Source organism: Felis catus, chromosome C2 (assembly GCF_018350175.1).
Source record: "Felis catus isolate Fca126 chromosome C2, F.catus_Fca126_mat1.0, whole genome shotgun sequence".
Taxonomy (NCBI): Eukaryota; Metazoa; Chordata; class Mammalia; order Carnivora; family Felidae; genus Felis; species Felis catus.
This window is the reverse complement of record NC_058376.1, coordinates 124,989,551-125,005,243: the sequence shown is the minus strand read 5'-3', so window position 1 is coordinate 125,005,243 and position 15,693 is coordinate 124,989,551.

The window sequence follows — 15,693 nt, the reverse complement described above, 5'->3', positions numbered from 1 at the left end:
TCCTCTGTGGTTGAGCACACACTGTCCCTGGTTTAGTGTGGGGTAGATATGTAAACAGACTCAGCCTCATGCTGCTCACTTGGCTGGATCCAAATAAGCCTGATTTCACTCCAACCAGAGTTTCAAGTGCCCTTCCTGTTGGTAAGCTCTACCTTGAGGGTCGCTCAACCCCTTGAGAATTTCTCAATCACTGTATTTCCCCCAGGCCCACGTCCATGTTCTTCTCTCTTCTCTTGCTTCATTTCACTTCTCTTTACTTTTTCCTTCTTTTCTCTTTGATCCTAAAGACCTAGGGCCACCCTCTCTGTGAGCCCATGTCTATTCCTCAGCCTTATAGTAATGCTCCTCTCTCATCGCTCCTACTTGCCAGTCTCTCCCAACTTACTTACAACTGCTTTGGCCAATAATTCCCAAATAGGGAATGGACACAGCCCAGGGATGGACTAAGCAATCCACTAAGGTACAGAAAGATAATTTCAGACCTTCTATTTACAATCATTTTTGTATTATCTTCCTTTCATTTCCATGTTAGGCTATGTTTTACAGTGCAATACATAAATATAGTAGCACATATAGATCATTTATGATTATATATATCTGGTGACTATGATGGTACTTTATTCATTTCCATATTCCCAGTGCTTAGGGTACTGCCTGCTTAATTATTGCTCCTCAGACAAATGCATCCATGAATGAATCAAGTCAATCACATGAAATCAATCAATCAATCAATCAATGATGTTTCTTAGTCTCTGTCTGCAAAACATTCTAAATGAGTCCCTTGTAAGGTCATAGTCACTGTCTTTAGGGACTTTTCATTGTTTCCCTTGTCTTCCATGTTGAAGTGAATGGTTTTTCACCAAACACACCACCCCCACTTTCACCCACCTCAGCCCCTGTCCCCTCAACATGACCATCCTGAGTCCTCAAGGTCTCCTATCTTGTCCATCTACATCTCCTCCCACAGTCAGCATCTCCCCTCAGAATCACCAAAATTCCCACCCTCACCTTCAGCTCAAGAGCCATGTTTCTGGCCCCTATATCTTGGCATTGCTCCCCTTCAACAACCTTAGTGACAAGTATCTCACTGTCTATAGGACAACTCCTTGCCCTCCAGCTGTGGGCTTCTGTACCTGTAGTGGCCCATGCTAATGGTTTTTCCATCTGAAAATAAATGAGGGAAAAAATGAGGATAAGGGAGAACATAAATACAAATATATATGCCCTAGCTATCCATTATTATGCTTTATTCTCAGATTATGGTTTTCTATATTTTTATATTAAAATATTTTCCTTGTAAACAAGAGTGATTTTTATAATTAGTTATTGCCTTACTGGGAAAAATCAAAATCTAGTAGTCCTTTTTGGGCCCTGGAATCTTTTATATGAAAATTTGCTAATTCATACAATTCAAAAGTATGGAGATAACTGAACCATCAACAAACAGAAAATGTTATGTTTGATTTGTTTTTAAGGTTGAGAGAAGAGAAATTGATTCATGGGATAAAATAAAAGTAGTTCAGAAGAGGTTACAAACTAACCTGTGCTATTCAATCATCATGTCTTAGCACAGCTCTTTCCTATAACAGAGTTTAGAGCTGGGGGGGGGGGGCGGGGAGCATGAGGAGCCCCAAACATTAAGCATCAGTGAGGAAGGGGTAGTCTGAAAGAAAGACAGGTGGAGGCAGGGTAGTCAGGATTATCTGTGATGTCATCACACTCATACCAAGGCCTGATTCTGTCTTAGAACTTTGTCCCTAAAGGGGATATATATTTCAGGGTACTCCTTGATATTGACATTTGCTGGCAATAGTAAAAATATGGACATTGTGGATAACATCCATATTCCTGCTGCATCTTGCTTTATCACCAAAGGGGACAAGGTTTGGGTTTCCCAACAGACACTCTGTTTGGCAGACAAATAAGGACCTAATTCTTGTTTAGTCTGGGAGAATGCATAATGTTCAAATTCTTTTCCAAATATGCCAGGTGTATTTTTTATTAAAGATCTGTATACTATTAGTCATGTAAACTGGAACTCTAAAACATGGCCAGATCTAGAGAGCCAATGAATTCTGGACAGTATTGGATACCCATGCTTACAGGCTTTGGAATTAAATCTTGAGAATGAAATGGCATGGGGCACTTGGGCCATTTGTACCCCCATCCACAGTCAGAAGAGTATTATCTTGTTACTCCCACAAGCCAAACCAGAAGGAAATGAATCACTAAATAGCAAATTCTTGTTCCTGAAACACCCACATTAGGCTGAAACTCAGGGTTCACTGGTCATTGTTCTGAGTCATATCTGACTCGGCAGCATGAGCTCATGGCAAGAACATGCTGAGTTTCTCTTACCAAATCTGGAATGGACATTTCACCTGGAAAGAGTAGGTTGGCTCTCTCACTTCTGGAAATTTTAAATTGTTTTTTCAGAGCCCACATTCAGTGTTAAGGACCTTTGGACATAGTGGTGTGCAGCCTGTTGTTTTCAAAATGTTCTTATATAGCAAATAAAAAATATTCCTGGGGTGTCTGAGTGGCTCAGTCAGTTAAGGGTCCAACTCTTGATTTCAGATCAAATCATGACCTCTCAGTTACTGGGATCGAGTCCCACTGATAGCATGGGGCCTGCTTGGGATTCTCTCTCTCTCTGCTCCTCCCGTCACTTGCACTTTCCTCTCTCTCAAAATAAATAAACATTTTTTAAAAATATATTCCTTATTTCTCTAGGAAACAGAGGCCCAGTTTTGGTATAAATCAGCGTTAGGGTTAAAACATGAACTTCTTCATATGTTATCATTCATACTGAGATAGCTTTGCCTCTGATTCTCAGATTTGGTTTTTAAAAAAATCCTAGGAGGGGCCAACATGGCAGAAATGCATGGAAGGTTTTTTTGGCGTCTCTCATCCTTGAAATGCAGCCAGATCAACACTAAACCATCTTGCACACCAAGAAAACTGATTTGAGGGTTAACACAACAATCTGCACAACCTGAATCACAGAATTCAGCAGGTACATGGCGCAGAGAGGTGAACTGGGGGAGAGAGAAGCTGCTGAGGGCAGGGAGCTATTTTTGCTTGAGGAGAGAGGATGGAGATGGCAGTAGGAGCGGTGGGGGGTGGGGGGAGGAATATGGGGAAAGCACCCCACACACACCAAAAGCAGCTGGAGAGAAAGTGGAAAAGTGGAAACAGCCACAGGGACTGAACAAAAAAGGGAGAAAGGAGAAAGGAGTAGGTTTAAATTCCATTAAGACTCTATAAATAGGGGGAGTGGAGAGTCTGAAACTCCGTAACTCGATACCTGGTGGTGTCCTGGTGGGAAAGATGAATCCCCAGGAACAGAAAGTGAAGTCCAAAGGGTCTGTGGGCCACATGCGGAGTGGCGGTTCCCCTGCTCAGAGGACATTTGGTAGAGGCTGTGGGGGGGGGGGGGGGAGGGCACAGCAGGTCCCAGCTGACCCTGGAAAACAACCACACTCACTGGTGCTGGAACAAGGATATTAAGGGGGAAGCCTGGTGCCAGATGTGTGCTGTGATTTTCCATAATCCTGAAACATTGCTGCTACAAGATCGCATGAATTTTTGTTCAGGCAGGCTGGCACCCAGCTGCAGTCCCTAGGCATCAGCAGAAGCACAATCTCACGAACATTCCTGGGGGTGAAACAGCACCTGGCCATTGCTCAGCGAGACCCTCCCCCAGAGGATCTGTGTGGGTCAAAGCCACAGTCCCTCAGTAGTGAGGGGTTGGGAAACACAGCCACATTTGAGATAAAACTCAGGAGGGAAGGTGCTGCCTGGCAGCTGATGGCTTGGTCATGGAGTGTAGAAGCGGGGAGTGGACAGAAGCTGGAGACAAAGGAGGGGTGTTTGATTGCCAGTCATGGAGAACACAGAATTCTGACACTAGAGACTGGGGAGCTGGGTGATGCCATTTTCACCCCTCCTGTGCATGCACACACATGCCTACATGCACCATAGCAATCCACCCCAGTGAACTAAGCAGTGCCATCTAGTGAAAACGGAGCCATTACACTAAGCCCTGCCCAACTGGGCCAACAGCGCTCTTAACAAACGCAAGTCTCTGTGCCTGCTTAGTTTACGGATTATAAAGTGCTTCATAGCGTGACTTCTATGGGAAACCAGATGCAATTTCAATCGTACTTCATTCTGTTCGCTGGTCCTTTTATTCAATTCTTTTTTTCTTTTTCTTATTCCTAAGTACAGAAAGAGAAAAAATTTATTTTTACTTTATGTTTTTATTAAAAAGACTTTTCGTTATTTTTTTCTACTATATTTTGTTACTTTTTTGTAAATTTTTAATTCTATTTTACTTTCATCATTTCATTTTATTCTATTTTATTGTGTTCACTTTTTCAAATTTTCAAAAGTTTTCTTTTTTTTCTTTTTTTCCCCTTTTTTCTTCTCTTATCTTTCCCTTTTCCCTCTCATCTATCAAGCCTCATACAACAACCAGACCAAAGCACACCTAGGATCTAGCACCCTTTAATTGATTTATTTGTGTTATCATTAATTTTTTTTTAATTTTAAGGTTTTTTTAATTTATTAATTCCTTTTCTTCCTTCAAAATGACAAAATGAAGGAATTCACCCCAAAAGGAAGAACAGGAAGAAATGATAGCCAGGGATTTAATCAAAGCAGATACAAGCAAGATGTGTGAACCAGAATTTAGAATCACGATAATAAGAATACTAGCTGGGGTTGGAAATAGATTAGAATCCCTTTCTGAAGAGATAAAAGAAGTAAAACCTACTCAGGATGAAATTAAAAATGCTATAACTGAGCTGCAATCTCAAATAAATGCCACAGCTGCAAGGACAGATGAGGCAGAGAAGTGAATCAGTGATATAGAGGACAAACTTATGGAGAATAATGAAGCAGAAAAAAAAAAGGAGACTAAGACAGAAGAGCACAATTTAAGAATTAGAGAAATCAGTGACTCATTAAAAAGGAACAACATCACAATCATAGGGGTCCCAAAAAAGGAAGACAGACAAAAAAAGGTAGAAAATTTATGTGAGCAAATCATAGCAGAAAACTTTCCTACCTGGGGAAACATACATACATAAAAATCCAGGAAGCACAGAGGACTCCCATTAGATTCAATAAAAACCAACCATCAACAAGGCATATCATAGTCAAATTCACAAAATACTCAGGCAAGGAAAGAATTATGAAAGCAGACGGGGAAAAAAAAGTCCTTAACCTACAAGGGAAGACAGATCAGGGTTGCAGCAGACCTATGCACAGAAACATGGCAGGCCAGAAAGGAGTGGCAGGATATATTCAATGTGCTGAATCAGTAAACCATGCAGCCAAGAATTCTTTATCCAGCAAGGCTGTCATTCAAAATAGAAGGAGAGATAAAAAGTTTCCCAGACAAACAAAAATTAAAGGGATTCATGACCACTAAACCAGCCCAGCAAGAGATTGTAAGAGGGACTCTCTGAGGGGAGAAAAGATGAACCTTCCCCCCAAAAAAGACCAAAAACAACAAGGACTAGAAAGGACCAGAGAACACCACCAGAAACTCCAACTTTAGAGGCGACATAATGGCAATAAATTCATATCTTTCAGTACTCTAAACATCAACAGTCTAAATGCTCCAATCAAAAGACATAGGGTAACACAATGGATAACAAAACAAGATCCATCTATATGCTATTTACAAGAGACTCAGTTTAGACCTAAAGACACCTTCAGACTGAAAGTAAGGGGATGGAAAACCATCTATCATGCTAATGGTCACCAAAAGAAAGCCAGAGTAGCCATACTTATATAAGACCATCTAGATTTTAAAATAAAGACTGTAACAAGAGATGGAGAAGGGCATTATATCCTAATTATGGGGTCTATCCACCAAGAAGACCTAACAATTGTAAACATTTATGCTCCAACATGAGCACCCAAATATATAAATCAGTTAATCACAAACATAAAGAAACTCATTGATAATAATACCATAATAGAAGGGACTTCAACACCCCACTTATAGCAATGGACAATCTAAGCAGAAAACCAACAAGGAAACAATGGTTTTGAATGACACACTGGACCAAATGGACTTAACAGATATATTCAGAACATTTCATCCTAAAGCAGCAGAATACACATTCTTCTCGAGTGCACATGATACATTCTCCAGAATAGGTCACATACTGGGACACAAATCGGCCCTCAACAAGTACAAAAAGACCAAGATCATACCGTGCATATTTTCAGATCACAATGCTATGAAACTCGAAATAAACCACAAGAAAAAATGTGGAAAAATAACAAATACTTGGAGACTAAAGACCATCCTACTAAAGAATGAATGGGCTAACCAGAAATTAAAGAGGAAATTAAAGAGTACATGGAAGCCAATGAAAATGAAAACACATAGCCCAAAACCCTGGGATGCAGCAAAGGCAGTCATAAAAGGATAGTATATAGTAATTCAGGCCTTCTAAAGAAGGAAACAAGTTCTCAGATACACAACCTAACCTTTCATCTCAAAGAGCTGGAAGAAAAGAACAGCAAATAAAACCCAATAACAGCAGAAGACAGGAAGTAATAAAGATTAGAGCAGAAATCAATGCTATCGAAACCAAAAAACAAAAAACAAAAACAAGTGGAACAGATCTGTAAAACATGGAGCTGGTTCTTTGAAAGAATTAACAAAATTGTCAAACCCATAGCCAGTTTGATCAAAAGAAGAAGGAACGGACCCAAATAAATAAAATCAAGAATGAAAGAGCATCCAACACTGCAGAAATACAAAAAATAGTAAGAGAACATTATGAGCAATTATTGCCAATACAATGGGCAATCTGGAAGAAATGGACTAATTCCTAGGAACATATAAAGTACCAAAACTGAAACAGGAAGAAATAGAAAATTTGAACTGACCCATAACAAGGAAAGAAATAGAATTAGTAATCAAAAATCTCCCCCCCAAAAAAGAGTCCAGGGCCAGATGGCTTTCCAGGGGAATTCTACCAAACACTGAAAGAGGAGTTAACATGTGTTCTCTTGAAGTTGTTTCAAAAAACATAAACGGAAGGAAAACTTCCAAACTCTTTCTAGGAAGCCAGTATTAACTTGATTCCAAAACCAGACAGAGACCCCACTAAAAAGGAGAACTATAGACCAATTTCCCTGATGAACATGGATGCAAAAATCCCCAACAAGATATTAGCCAACAGGATCCAACAATACATAAAAAAAATTATTCACCACAACCAAGTGGGATTTATACCTGGGATGCAGGGCTGGTCAATATCCATGAAACAATCAATGTGATACATCACATCAATAAAAGAAAGGACAAGAACCACATGATCCTCTCAATCGATGCAGAAAAAGCATGTGACAAAATACAGCATCCTTTCTTGATAAAAACACTCATGAAAGTAGGGACAGAAGGATCATACCATGAGATCATAAAAGCCATATATGAATGACCCACTGCTAACATCATCCTCAGTGGGGAAAACTGAGAGCTTTCCCCCTAAGGTCAGGAACAAGACAGGGATGTCCACTCTCATCACTGTTATTCAACATAGTATTGGAAGTCTTAGCCTCAGCAATCAGACAACACAAAGGAATAAAAGGCATCCAATCGGCCAGGAGGAGGTCAAACTTCCATTCTTCACAGATGATATGATACTCTATATGGAAAACCCAAAAGATTCCACCAAAAAACTGCTAGAACTTATCCACGAATTCAGTAAAGTGGCAGGATATAAAATCAATGCACAGAAATCAGTTGCATTCCTATACACCAACAATAAAGCAACAGAAAGAGAAATCAAGGAATCGATCCCATTTACAATTGCTCCAAAAACCATAAAATACCTAGGAATAAACATAACCAAAGAGGTGAAAAATCTATACACTGAAAACTACAGAAAGCTTAAGACAGAATTTGAAGAAGGCACAAAAAAATGGAAAAACATTCCATGCTCCTGGATTGGAAGAAAAAACACTGTTAAAATATCAATACTACCCAAAGCAATCTACATATTCAATTCAATCCCTATCAAAATTAAACCAGCATTCTTCACAGAGCTAGAAGAAACAATCCTAAAATTTGTATGGAACCAGAAAATATCCCGAATAGCCAAAGCAATCTTAAAAAAAAAAACAAAAAAAAAAAACAAAAAAAAAACAACACGACGCTGGAGGCATCACAATCCTAGACTTCAAGACTTATTACAAAGCTGTAATCATCAAGACAGTATGGTACTGGCACAAAAACAGACACTCAGATAAATGGAACAGCATAGAGAACCCAGAAATGGACCCACAAATGTATGACCAACTAATCTTTGACAAAGCAGGAAAGAATATCCAAATGAATAAAGACAGTCTCTTCTTCAGCAAATGGTGCTGGGAAAACTGAACAGTGACATGCAGAAGAATGCACCTGGACCACTTTCTTACATCATACACAAAAATAAACTCAAAATGGGTAAAAGACCTAAATGCAAGACAGTAAGGCACCAAAATCCTCCAGGAGAAAGCAGGCAAAAACCTCTTTGACCTTGGCTGCAGCAACTTCTTACTCAGCACATCGCTGGAGGCAAGGGAAACAAAAGCAAAAATGAACTATTGGGATCTCATCAAAATAAAAAGCTTCTGCACAGCAAAGGAAACAATCAGCAAAACTAAAAGGCAACCAACAAAATGGGAGAAGATATTTGCAAATGCCATATCAGATAAAAGGTTAGTATCCAAAATCTATATAGAACTTATCAAACTCAACACCCAAAAAAACAAATAATCCAGTGAAGAAATGAGCAAAAGACATGAATAGACACTTCTCGAAAGAAGACATCCAGATGGCAAACAGACACAGAAAAAATACTCAGCATCACTTATCAGGGAAATACAAATCCAAACCACAATGAGATACCACCTCACACCTGTCAGAATGTCACACCATTAACAACTCAGGCAACAACAAATGTTGGCAAGGATGTGGAGAAAGAGGATCTCTTTTGCACTGCTGGTGGGAATGCAAACTGGTACAGCCACTCTGGAAAACAGTATGGAGGTTCCTCAAAAAAATAAAAATAGGGGCACCTGTGTGGGTCAGTCAGTTAAGCGTCCGACTTCAGCTCAGGTCATGATCTTGTGGCCCACGAGTTTGAGCCCTGCGTCAGGTTCTGTGCTGACAATTCAGAACCTGGAGCTTGCTTCAGATTCTGTGTCTCTCTCTTTCTCTGCCCCTCCCCTGTAAGCACTCTGTCTCTCTCTCCTCAAAAATAAGTAAATGTTTAAAAAACTTTTTTAAATAAAAATAGAACTACTGTACAACCTAGCAATTGCACTACTAGGTATTTATCCAAGGGATACAGGTGTGCTGTTTCAAAGGGGCACATGCACCTCAATGTTTATATTAGTCCTATCAACAATAGCCGAAGTCTGGAAAGAGCCCAATGTCCATCAATGGATGAATGGATAAAGAAGATGTGGTGTATGTGGGGCGCCTGAGTGGCTCAGTCGGTTGAGCATCTGACTTCAGCTCAGGTCATGATCTTGCTGTCTGTAAGTTCAAGCCCCGCATCAGGCTCTGTGCTGACAGCTCAGAGCCTGGAGCCTGTTTCAGATTCTGTGTCTCCCTCTCTCTCTACTCATGCTCTGTCTCTCTCTGTCTCCTACTCTGTCTCCTACTCCCCTACTCATGCTCTGTCTCTCTCTGTCAAAATAATAAATAAACATTAAAAAAATTAAGATGTGGTATATATATACAATGGAGTATTACTTGGCAGTCAAAAAGAATGAAATCTTGCCATTTACAACTACATGGATGGAACTAGAGGGTATTTTTCTAAGTGAAATTGTCAGAGAAAGACAAATATATGACTTCACTCATATGAGGAATTTAAGATACAAAACAGATGAACATAAGGGAAGAGAAGCAAAAATAATATAAAAACAGGGAGGCGGACAAAACATAAGAGACTCTTAAATATGGAGAACAAACAGAGGGTTGCTGGAGGAGTTGTGGGAGGGGGGATGGCCTAAAATGGATAAGGGGTACTAAGGAATCTACTCCTGAAGTCATTGCTGCACCATATGCTGACTTGGATGCAAGTTAAACAACAAATTAATTAAAAATAAAAATAAAAGTAATACTTTGAACTAAAAAAAACATCCCGTAAGTTTCCAAGAATCCTTGACCACTGACCATCTGGAGAGAAGGTTAGATATAAGGAATTTTCTCTTGACTGCAGGATTAAGGTGGGTATCCAGCAGCCAGAGAGGCATAGCTATAAGGAAAAGATTCACAGTCACTGAAGAGCATTTTGGATCAAAATTCCCTCTTCCCAGTTGAGGCTTCACAATTGCCCAACTGCTGGAGTTCAGTGTTCCCGTGATGGAACACATCACCAAGATACGATCCCTGCTTTTCTGCTAGTCATATAACTGAGATTTATCCCAGGTGGTTTGCCTTTCCCTGAAAATCTAAATGAGATTGTTTTGAGCCCTCATTCCACTTTGGGTAAGTCTACTTCCCACTCCAAGATTTCTCCTAATCTTACACTCTCATGCCCTCTTCAGATTTCAACTCCCTGCCCATACTGAAGCCTTGTCCTCTGCTCTGCCCTTCCAGAGCTGTTCTTCCTCCCCTCAAGTATCAACCCAAATATGGAAATCAGCCCTCAGACGTTATTTTTTTGAGCAGTTTTAGGTGCACAACAATACGGAAGGGAAAGCACAGAGAGTTCCACATACTTCCCGCCACCACACGTGCCAAGCCTCCCCCACTACCGACGTCCAGCACCAGAGTGGTACATCAATGAACCTACACTGACACATCATTATTGCCCAGAGTCCATCATTTACATTAGCATACATTCTCGGTGTTATACATTTATGGACTTCCATAAGTATATCATGACATGTGTCCACCCACTGTAGTATCATACAGGACAGTTTCACTGCCTTAAAATCTTCTGTGCTCCTTCGATTAATCCTCTCAGAGCCCTGAGTTCCTTACAATCAATGGGTATCTTTTGCTGCCTCCATAGTTTTGCCTTTTTCATATAGTTGGAATCATACAGCATGTAATCTTTTCAGATTGGCTTCTTGCACATAATAATGTGCATTTAAGGTTGCTCCGTGTCTTTTCATGGTCTTATAGATCATTTCTTTGAGCACTGGATAATATTCCACTGTCTGGATATCCCAGTTTATTTATCCACTGACCTAATGAGAAACATCTTGGTTACTTTCAAGTTTGGACAATTACAAAGAAGGCTTTTATAAACATGTGGTGCAGGTTTTGTGTGGACATGTTTTCAATTCCTTTGGGTAAATACCAAGGAGCACAATTGCTGGATCATATGCTATGAGTATGTATTGTAAGAAATTGCCAAACTGTCTTCCAAAGTGCCTGGACCATTTGCATTTCCACCAGCGACGAATGAGAGTTCCTGTTGCTCCACATCCTCATCAGAACTGGGTACAAGTGTTTTGGATTTTAGCCATTCTAATGGGTATGTAGTAGTACTTGTTATTTTAATTTCTAATTCCTTAGTGACATAAGATGTTGAGCGTCTTTTCATATGCTAGTTATCTGTGTATTTCCTTTGATGAGGTACTGTTCAGATATTTTGCTTATGTTTTAATCAGCCTGCTTGTTTTCTTATTGTTGAATTTTAAGAGGCGTTAGTGTAATTTGGAGAAGAGTCCTTTATCCAAATATTTTTTTGGATACAAAACGTTTCTTTGCAAGTATTTTCCCTTTGCAAATATTTTCGCTCTGTCTGTGACTTGTCTTCTCCTTGTTTTTGAGGTTGATCACTATTTTTATTCTCAATTTTTCAAAATATAATTCTGTCATCTTCTGGTTTCTATTGTTGCAATTGATATAATGACTGTAATTCCTTTCTTTCAGGTTTTTAAAGGTTTTTCTCTTTATCTTTTGTACTATGCAATACTACAATGCACCCAGATGTTGATTTGTTTTATTTACCTTTTGTGGAACTATTGGACATCCTCCATGTGGGATTAATGCTTTTCATCCACTCTAGAAACTTCTTAGGCAATAGCTTATCAAATATAGTCTTTCTCTCATTCTCTTTTTCTCTTGCTCTGGAACTCCTATTACATATATGTTGGAGCTTCTCATTCTGTCTTCATGTTTCTTACTGTTGTTCATGTTTTCTATCTCTTTATTTCTGTCTACATGTTGCATAATTTTCTCACTTCTATGTTTTAGTTCTACTTAATTTATTGAATTAAAGCAGCAGTGATACTTTGGGAAAAAGCCTCACAGATGAAGCCCTTTCATCTCCGAGTATTTTTGAGGCATGACCAACCTGCAGGCCCTTCCAGGCAGTGCCCTCTGCCTCCGCACCTGCTTTACCCTCTACAGAGGGGAACCTGGCTAATCAGGAAAAGAAACTCCCTCTGAAGGTAAACAGGGAGTAGAGTGTACATATGGTGGAAAACAAATGGTTCTTGGTACCATGTTGTGGAAATTATCTCACTTGGGTAGATAAAGGAGAAGGGCGAGCTCGGGTGGCACTGTTGAGTCCCCTCCTCCATTACATGCCCCTTTCATGACGTGTGCACCAGCCTCTCCGAGAAAACTCCATCCCTACATCCTGCACTCTCAGAACCAGGGTGTCCCTCTGTCGTGTGGTGCTCTGTGTCAACACTGCACCCCATCATGGCCGTGACTGCCTGCCAGGGCTTGGGATTCATAGTCTCACTGATTGGGATTGCAGGCATCATCGCTGCCACCTGCATGGACCAGTGGAGCACCCAGGACTTGTACAACAACCCGGTGACTGCTGTATTCAACTACCAAGGGCTGTGGCGATCCTGTGTCCGAGAGAGCTCTGGCTTCACTGAGTGCCGGGGCTACTTCACCCTGCTGGGGCTGCCAGGTAGGACTGGGTGCCAGCGGCCTGCCAAGGAGACTGAGGCCACTGGCTGAGGCACCACAGAGGGACCACTGGGGAATGAGAGGCAACACCTACCACCACCAGAGTCAGAACAGGAGCTCAGGAAGCTTAGGGAGAGAAGGTTTTTGAGCGGTCAGGGCTCCTGTTCTCCTAACTGGATGGTGCCCACTTTTCCCCAAGGGCTACACCTTTTAAATAACTCTTATGTGAGCAATGGCATTGGGACTCCATTACATACAGGAACAAGACTAAAGAGGCCCATACTTTAGCCCCTTTATTCCTTTAGCCCCAAGATTCCCCCTCCCTGAATTGGGGACTGTGAATCTTGTAAACGGAGTTTCATCTCCAGGCCCTTTGGTGCCTGGGTCTAGCTTGCAGGGAAGTCTAAGCCCTATAGCAGCAACAGAAAGGGGCAGAGGAAGGAGATAGAGGAAAGAAAAAATAACTGAGTGCTGTGTTTCTCTGGGGTACGTCAGATGGGCCCCTTCTCTGTGGCTCTACATTCCTGACCTCCAGAAAATATTGGCTACATGGAATCAGATTCAGGGTGCTCTCTGCAGAGACCTCTTGGGGCAAGTGAGCTCTGCCATGCAGGTGAGGTATGTGGGCATTACAGCTCATCTCCCCATATTGGAATATTAGCCATGCAAGGATTGTGCGTTTGTTTGCCTAGTAGATTGGTAATTTTAACTTGAAGAAAAATTCAAGTCTCAAGAGTACATTTTAAAAGTATATCAAAAAAAGAGTAAATGTTAAAAGTGTCTTTCACTCACATGGCAGAATAAGACAATGAATAAACTTATCATTTTTATTTTGTAATTTTTTATTCCTTCCCATAAATATACATCAAAGTCTCGAGAGGGACATTGATCCAAGATGGGCATTGTAGGGAGCACCAGGAACAGAAAATGGGGCTTTGCCCTCCAGCAGCTTGCCATCTGACTTCAGGGCCAAGACTTAGACACACAGAGAAGGTGCTAAGTGAAGACTTAAGACACACATAGAATGGGGAGCTCATGTAACCTCAGGGCTCTTGGAGCTAGCACCCTAACAAAAAACAGCATGAGCAAAAGCATGAGTCCTCGTTGGGAAAATCACAGAGTGACCTTGGCTGGAGGAGAGGGTTTGTGTGGGCATGGTTGTGAAGGGCATTGAATGCCAACCTTTGAGAGGTAGGGACTGGGTGTAAACAAGGACATGAGCCAGTTCAGTGGGTGACCAGCTGCGGATTCAGTGGCATCTCCCTCCACTAGAGACTGGAGGAAAGATGAGCCAGCCACTCCCATGTCCCTGTATCCTGCTGACTCAACCTTAGTCTAACCATCTGCCCTTGGGATTCTCCTTCACCTCAATGCAAAAGCTCAAGATCTCTCCAGAGGCTAGGACCTGGGCCCATGCAGAGCTAGAGGATTTGATGGAAGGAATCAGCCTAGAGCTGACCTCCGGCCACACAGAGGACCCTTGTGACATCTGAGGAGTTCATGCTGCTTCACAAAGGGCGGATAACATGGTGGATCCTACACTAGAACTTGACTAAACAATTGGCTTGCAACATTTTGTGTAACCTCTGCAAACCGCCTGTGAGCTTGGTGCTCTTATTATCGCCTTTTTAGAAACCAGGAAAGTAAGATTGAGTAACTTGCCCAAAGCCACATACAGATGGAGTCAGGGCTCATGCCCTGTCCTGCCTTCACCTAAGCCCTAGCTCATTGCTCTAATGTGGAGCCCTGAGACTCTCGGACTCGAAACAGAAATCTCTCCTGACCCAAAGCACAAATCCCCAGTGCAGAGGGCCCTTCTTAGCCTCACCTCTTACCTAAGTCTGGTGCCCCAGCCCCACACAGACTTCTCCTTGGGATGGGGGTGGGGGTGGGGGATGTCCTGGAGTAACAACAGCTGTCAACATAACCCACACTTATTTTATAGACAGAGACTCAGAGGGGCAGAGCAACTCGCCCAAGCTCACAGAGTTCAAATTGTGCCAGACTAAAACTGTTAAGCTTTCTCTCAGAACGTTTGTAGTGTTGTGTGTGTGTGTATGTGTGTGTATGTGTGTGTATGTGTGTGTGTTTGTGTGTGTGTGTGTGTGTGTGTGTAAATCCTGTCACTAGATAGTTTGGAGAAGTATTTTTTAAAAAGAATTTTGTAGGAATCCCTTTTAAAGGAAAAAACCCTCTTATAGACCATCAATGTTGATTTAAATTGTACTTACTAACAGACAGAGATACAGCCTCAAGCCCAGTTTTGCATTTTACCTCTTTTGGTGTTTTGACTTCAATATTATTAACACAGATTCTCTACTTGCATAGGTTTGTTTTACAAAATGGTATTAATAAGTTTGAGGTACTCACATCTCACACCGAGCCACAACTCTGCCATGTCTGTGGTAAGGAGGTTTCTGTGGCTCGATAGCTCTTTGCAGTGGTCTTGTTCGTTTGAGGTAAGGTTGTACTGAAATGTAGCTATAAGGTTATCAACCCTATTGTTTCTGGAATTGGGGAGAGAACGTTCTCTGCTGTATACTTACTGCCACTAACTGTTGCAATCAGGTATGTGTAAAGACAAGACAGTGCAGTGCTTGCTGGTGAAGGTCAAGTGGTGTTGACCCCAAGGTACAGGTGCCTTAGCTTGGAGTGTCAGTACCACCAAGTGGAAAGAAATTCCCCTGACCTCGTTTTCTGTTTGAGCAAGAATGAACCCTTTGTTCATATAGCAGTTGAGAATATGACTTCACTGTCCTCTAGTATAAACATGATCCTTAACA